The following is a 7,621-nucleotide window of genomic DNA, read 5'->3' as shown; positions in this document are numbered from 1 at the left end:
CCCCACCTATCTTCCTTCTTCCTCCGATCGCTGGGATGGTCTGGTGACTGTATATGGGATTGCTACCGTCGCCGTGAATAATCACCTCTTGGTGATTCCATTCAAACTTCACTGCCTGATGTAGGGTTGATGCTACGGCCCCAGCGGCATGAATCCAAGGCCGCCCCAGAAGCAAGTTGTAAGATGCGGGCACGTCTATCACTTGAAAATCAACATCAAACCAAGTAGGCCCCATTTGCAGACATAAGCTAATTTCCCCAATAGTGGACCATTAGGAACCGTCGAAAGCTTTGACGTTGATGGCTCCATCCTTGATCTCATGCAGGCTCTTTCCCAACGTTCTAAGAGTTACCAATGGACAAATGTTGAGGCTGGACCCTCCATCAATCAGGATTCTGGTGATAAAATAATCTTCACACTGCACGGTGATGTGCAATGCCTTGTTGTGACTCAACCCTTCTGGTGGTAGCTCATCTTCATGAAAAGTGATTTTGCGACTTTCCAATATGTGACCCACCATGTTTGCCATTTCTCCTCCAGTGATATTACTGTGTACATATGCCTCACTCAGCACTCTTAACAAGGCATTCTTGTGTGCATCGGAATTCTGTAGCAAAGCAAGGATAGAAATCTGCGCTGGTGTTTTGTTCAACTGATCAATGACTGAGTATTCCTTCGCTTGTATCTTTTTCCAGAGATCATCGGGCCCAGTTTTAGTGATGGCTTGTCAACCAGAGGTCTGCTTACTCGACTAAGCCAAGTGTTCCGGAGTATAAACCCTGCCGGTTCTTGTCATACCTTGTGCCGCAACTGTTTCCCCAAACTTGGCTTTCCCCTTCCTTCTTGCCTCGGCTGTGTAGTCCCATGGTATGGCTTTTGCGTGGAATGGCGTTGCGGCTGTCATTGCTGCTAGAATGGGCACCCTTGCTTTGGAAGGTAATACAGCAACTTCAAATGGCTCAGGCGCCTTTGGGGACCCAAACTCGACCTCAATTGGTGTTGGCGTCTTTGCGGAGGCTGGTGTTTCAAAATCAAGTGGTATGGACATGTTCACCTCAGCATCTTCAGAAGGCTGAATCTGGACTACAATCAGATTAAGGGTGACTGTTGGTTTCTTTGGATCGTCGCCTTCTGTGATCAAACCGATTGATCCTTTAGGATCCCAATCATCCTCTATTTCAATCATATGAACACCTCCACCCTTGTGGTCCAGTAGAGGGTTATTGTGGACATTCGGGGCTGGCTCCTTTGCCACGATGATCTTGTTGTCAATCAAAGTGTGGATCTTATCCTTCAGAGAGTGGCATTCATTAATGGTATGCCCCTTCATGCTAGAATGGTGTGCACAGGTTTTATTTGGGTTGACCCATTGGGAAGGGTTTTCAGAGGTTATAGCAGGGATAGGGGTGACGTAACCAACAGCTTTGAGCCTTTCATACAGCTGGTCGATTGGTTCAGCAATGGCAGCATACTATTTGGGAGGTCTACGATCGAAATTTGGTCGAGGTCTAGGAAAGTTTGGCGAGTGAGAGGTGATTGATGGTGGGATGGTTGAGTGTTTTAAGCTTGGTAGTCGTGTGCGGGTTGGGAATATCTGGGTGAAGCAGGTTGGTATGTAGGAGGTGGAGGCGATTGATAGGTAGGCGGTGGTGTTTGGTAGGAGGGTGCGGGTGTTTGGAAATTTGGAGTGGGCTAATATGTAAGTGGAGGTATTGGGTAAGTTTGGTATTTGACAGGTGATTTGGTTCTCTGTGCAACCATTACGGCACCTACGTCCCTTTTCTTGGACGTACCACCAGACTGTAGCGCCTTGTTGGTGGTTTGCAAAGCTTCAAAGTTTGTAACCATACCACTCTTGATACCTTCCTCGATCCTTTCTCCTAGCTTGATGATGTCAGAAAATTTATGGTTTTCGATCAACATCAGTCTTTCATAGTATTGCGGATCCTGAGCCCGGACGAAAAACTTGTTCATCTGTTCTTCACCTAAAGTAGGTCGAACCTTAGCAGCCTCTAATCTCCAACGAGTGGCGTACTAGCGGAATGTTTCTGTGGGTTTCTTCTTTAGATTCTGAATGTAAAATACATCCGGTGCATTTTCCATATTGAACCTGAATCTGTCCATGAAGTCGGACGCCATACTCACCCAGTTTGACCACTTCTTTGGGTCTTGGCTAATGTACCAGGACAGAGCATCTCCTTTCAGGCTTCTCATGAAAAGCTTCATGCGGATCTTCTCATCTTCTCCTACTCCGACCAGCTTGTCGCAGTATGTCCTCAAGTGAACCCTGGCATCCCCTGTACCATCAAACATTTCGAACTTGGGAGGTTTGTACCCCTCGGGCAGTTCGACATCGGGCTGTATGCATAAGTCTTCATAGTTTAGCCCCTTAATTCCCTTACTACCTTCAACGCCTTGAATTCTGGTGGTCAACTTCTTAAGCTCTTCGGCCAGATTTCTGATGAGCAAGTCCTTATCATCGGACTCGAGTGTGCTTGAGATGGGCTGGGTGGAGTGTTGCATGGTCTCCACGTAGATGGGGGTGTTGTGTTGGGTGTGGCAGTGGTCATTTGTGGAGTTCAACGGTTACGGGATGATCAGTGGAGTGTTGTTGGGAGTGTGGCAAGTATTGCAGTGGTGGTGAGGAGCGGGCTGTTTTGGGATGTTTTGTGGAGGTATGGGATTCTGAGTATTTGGGAAGGTAACTTCTGGAGTGGTAAGGGAAAATGACAGACTTGCCAAATTCTGGACTTGATCAAGCTCTTCTTGGAATTTTAGTAGTTTTTGTTCTATCTGAGAGGCATTTTCCTTGGGGACCATAGCACCACGAGTGACCTCTAAACGTTCAGCTGAGTTGTTCGAATCTTCCATTTTTCTTTTGCTTTTGTGCCTGATGGGACTGGGAGGGGGAGTAGGTGGAGGGCCCCTGGATCTGGTAAAGTATGCTGATGTTGCCAGAGTTCACGAACTAACCTTTGGGGAGGGGAATAAATAAAAAGTAAAACAAAAGGTGACAAGTTAGTAAGGATCATAAGGAAAAATGTTGCGATATTTAAACACGTGTGCAGGAAATATAAAGCGTGTCCTAATTTTGGGGGACCTCGTTGTGCCCGAGGTAGGCCTAGCGACAAGTAAATTTGGAGAACTTGGAATGCTAAATGCCTCATTTTATTGATAAAAAGGTAGACGAATCCCAAAACGACACTAAATAACAGGAAATAAAAATGTCACTAGTGGCCATAGGCCTTATTACATTTCTCAAAGCAAAAAGGAAAAGCTCCTATCTATTTGGTCCCAGAAGGACCTTCCCCAGACTCGGCAGTATTAGCTTCCTCGAACAGCTCTCACGGCTCGCGCAATCCTAGCAGCAGGTAAGCTCTGGCCAGATGTCCTCCTTCATTCCCTTCAGCAACTCGGCAGTCTTCGACCCTCTTTAGAAACTTCTTTTCCAGTTCCACTATACCTCGCTCTAAATAGACCAGTCGTTTGTTGGCGCTGACAGCCATATCCTTCCATTCTTCAATTAGTTTTTGATTGGCTTCTTGTATTTCACGATGCTCATTTTCACATTCCCGCATCCTCTTGCGCAGTTGGTTGTACTTTACTTGTGCTTCAGCCTTTTCATCGATGATTCTGTGACCTCGAACAAACCCAGGTTGACCCAAACCGTTGTGATTGTCCTCCAGCCAGCCTGAATAATGTGGGGTGCAACCAGCATGGTAGCAATCCGGTTGGATGGTGTCTTTTCCCAAGACAATTTTGCAGTGCCACATATGCTGAGCCTTGCACCTATGCGGACTATCGTCGTTCTGGAAGTCAGCCCGAAAGTGACTCATCTTGTCGACCCTTGGTATAACCTGCTTCCTACCAGCCTGTCTCATAGCTCGAAGAGGGACATAAGGGTAGGTCCCCCTCAAACCGATCAATATCAGAAATGGCGCATCCCTAGATCGAACGATGAATTCTTCAGTAGGGAACCACTCGAACATCCATTGCACTCGGTCCTCACTCAGATTATCAAAGAGTTTGACCCATTCTCTAGCATTCTCCGGTTGGGCGAACATGTTGGGCATGTATTCGCTTCGGGTGATGAAAGGAGATATGATCGTCCCAGTCTCTACAATGGATTTCCTGTCGGTATTCACCCTTTTGTAGATGTTCCATGAGCCAAAGTTGAAGTAGCAGATTACAACCCTCGAAATGCTTGGCTCCCTGTTGACACCTTTCTAGGGCTCGGTATATCTCTGCAATGATCATTGGCACGAGACTGAATGGTTGTCCATCAATTCCTTCCATTAGAGTTTTGGTGACCATAGCTAGCCTGGTATGGATTCTTTCTTTCTTCATTGGAAACACTATCATCCCCAAGAAACAGAACGTGAAGACAAAGACCCTTCGATGGATATGCCCAATGATGTAAGGGCGAACTCGTCAGGATAAGTACGGTAAGATTTGCTGTGACCGTGCCTTTCGTACAGATAGTCAAAGGGAATGTACGACTCCTTCAAACATGTCAAGTCAAGATTCTTCTTTAGACCCATCGTTTTGAGAAAACCTCTAACCTTGCGGTTTTCCGGCATCAACAAACCTGGAGTTTCCCACGGTATTCCAGCCAGTCCTCCTATCTCCTCAAGCAAAGGTGTCATCTCAATGTCTCCGAAGCGGAATACCGACCTATCACAATCCCAGAATAGAGTGGCAGCTTCTATGATTTTGTTGTCGGGTTGAATTTCTAGGAGAGAAGGTAGGTTTCCTAGATATTTTCGGACAAGAGCTTGATCACTGGAATGAAGATCTTCCCACCATCTTAACAATCTGGGGTGAATGTTGGTGACCATGCTGAATCTAGGGACCTCGTGCCTTATTTCTGCAAGACAAAAGTGTTAGACCCTTACCCCCACCAGACTCGACTATTTAATATCAACAATTATCATAAGAAGCATTTAGTTCTCCAAATGAATCACAGAATCTGTTTGGGTTTCAAGGAAACCCAGTGGACTTTAGACAAGGCTATCTTAAGGAGTCATTATGCGGACAACATAACTGACTCGGCTAGGTTTGACAATGATGCATGCACAATTAAACAGAGTAGGGTTTCTATGGAGTATTAAACTGGTACCCTTGAGCGGACAACTCAAGAGGGAAAGGAACGAAAACGTCGACTACACCGTTGATCGACTGGTTTTACCGCAAATATGCCTTTGCCGGATTTAGGGGGTGATAATATCGGAAGGGCGTAACCACTAATTATAAGCGTTGCAATGGTATTTTGTTTGGCACGAGTGGAATATGATGTTGAATATGTAGTTACAATAATTAAACAAATTATCATGTATTTGCACGTTCATCGAGTAATAATTACAACAGTTTCTCATAATTTACAACAGTATTAAAGGAAAGCGATAAAGGAAAGCATTAAGAAAAGAAACAAAGGGCCAAGTTAATTTCGTAGTAGAAGAAAGAATAAATACTTAAAGGCATTTAAACAAGTAAAGACATGTAAAGAAACATAAAGTCACAAATAGCATGAAATGGTAAAAGCCTTAAAGAAGTCCCCAGCAGAGTCGCCATGCTGTCGATGCCCCCTTTCTCTCACGAAATCGGGTTTATGACATTTGGGCGGACAACTCATTTCCTTTTGGGAATTGGGTTTGCAATTGAAGAGTCGCCACCTAATGATTAAGTGCATTAGGACACTAAAGAAATTTGATTTAGAAAAACCAAAGATTGGGTAAGGTCTTGAAATTATCTCGAGGGGAAGGTGTTAGGCACCCCTCAAGATCCACTAGTGTGGTTCCCGGCCATGCTACAATTGTGACTTTAAGTGCAAATGACAAGTGAACAAGCAAGAATTGCAAATACGAGATAGTTTTCACATAACGGTTGCAAGCAACTGAAGCAAAAGAAGTTAAAGAAGCTGAAAGTTGGGAAGAAAGCAATTTTAAAGTTCTAAAAATAAACAAGTAAAAGGAAGGTTATACGTAATTGATGCAAGTAATTGAAGTAAAAGAAAAGTTAAAGAAGCTGAAAATTGAGCAGTTTCTCTTTTTTTTAAATAAAAGAAATTCTGAAAGATTAAACAAGTAAAGGGAAGGGGGTCCTAGGTTTATAAATAATATGGATCACCCCCACACAACACCCGGTAACCGTTTATACACGTGGTGTTATCGCATGGTCATCGTATCCATATCTACCCTTTCCCACCCCGTTAAGGTATTGAAGCGCGGAATAGTCTCGTTACTTATTGCATGCTATTATCCGTCCCAATCCTATCAGTCTCGGAGGCATTTGGGACTACTAGTCCTAAAAGGGGAGGGAAATTTGGGGCTTTTCAGAGTTTAAAAGGATAAAATTCTAAGGCGACAAACAAAAACACATAAAGCAGATATGGGAAACACATAACAGTTAAAAAGGCTCAGACAGGCCTCCTCACTTAAAGACAGATTGTTTAGCATGTTTTGCACGTACTGGTTATGGTCTGAATTAACTTAAAGCGTTAAGGCAGGCTGATTTATCACATATTTTCAGATAAGAAGTCTGAATTAGGCCTGCCTGCTGGTTGTAATTATAAAAGATTGGTGCAGTTGATTAATTACCTAATGGCTTGCCTAGGTGAAACCTATAGGCATGATATCTAATAATGCAGGAGTACACTGATTTTAAAGAAGGCTTGCTGATCATAGAAAAACACAAGTTCTACGGGTATTGGGTATCGTTACCACTGATTTTAGACTTGTAGACGATTCAGATTCAGCTGATTACTCCTATAGGACCCTAGTCCACACACAAGATTCAGCTGATTACTCCTATAGAACCCTAGTCCACACACAAGATCAAACTCGCCAAAAACCCCAAATCCTAGGGTTTTCAACCCGAATCAGATGCAGAGACGAGAAGACAAATAACTAAAACATGCTCAGAGGTCTCTTTCAGAGACTCATGAGAAAACACACAGGTAAAATAGCGGGTTCGAAACAAAATGAGTGAAGAAACTGATTTAAAGCATAAAGAACATGTTTTAAGAAGAGCTTGGAACTTAAACAAGTTCAGAAGACAAAGAGGTAGTATAAACTTAAGGAAACAGTAGATGAAACATGTTTAGAAAGAACTCAAACAAAGTCCTGAAGAAGGCAAATAAAGAACTAAGAGCTTAGTAGAAAATATAGTAAAGGAACACAGGGGTAAACGAACACATAAGATAAACGTGTGAAAGCATGATATAGAAACCAGTAGAAGAAAGAACGGAGCACAATAGAAGAATATGCATAATAAGGCAAACATAAGAACACAGGAGAATGGCATGCGAGGTAGAAAAGAGAACATAAAAACATAGCATAGACAGATTCACACAAAGAAAAGAAGAAGAGGAGTCTGAAAACATTTTAAAACTTTTTCAGAAACCCTAAATCGAAGAGAAACAAATTTTGAAAAAAAAGATTGGGGAAAACGTTTTAAAACTCCAGTAGAACACAGATATAGCATAGATCTAAGGAAACAAACAGAGAAAACCTCGAATAGCTTAGGGTTTCAGAGAAACCCTAGAAATGAGAAAGGCTTGGAAGCAAGTCCGATCTTGAGTCGGAGAGGTCAGAAATAGGCTCCTGATGCTTGGATACGCCGG

This window comes from Nicotiana attenuata, unplaced genomic scaffold (assembly GCF_001879085.1).
Source record: "Nicotiana attenuata strain UT unplaced genomic scaffold, NIATTr2, whole genome shotgun sequence".
In the NCBI taxonomy this organism is placed as follows: Eukaryota; Viridiplantae; Streptophyta; class Magnoliopsida; order Solanales; family Solanaceae; genus Nicotiana; species Nicotiana attenuata.
This window is presented reverse-complemented; position numbering follows the sequence as displayed.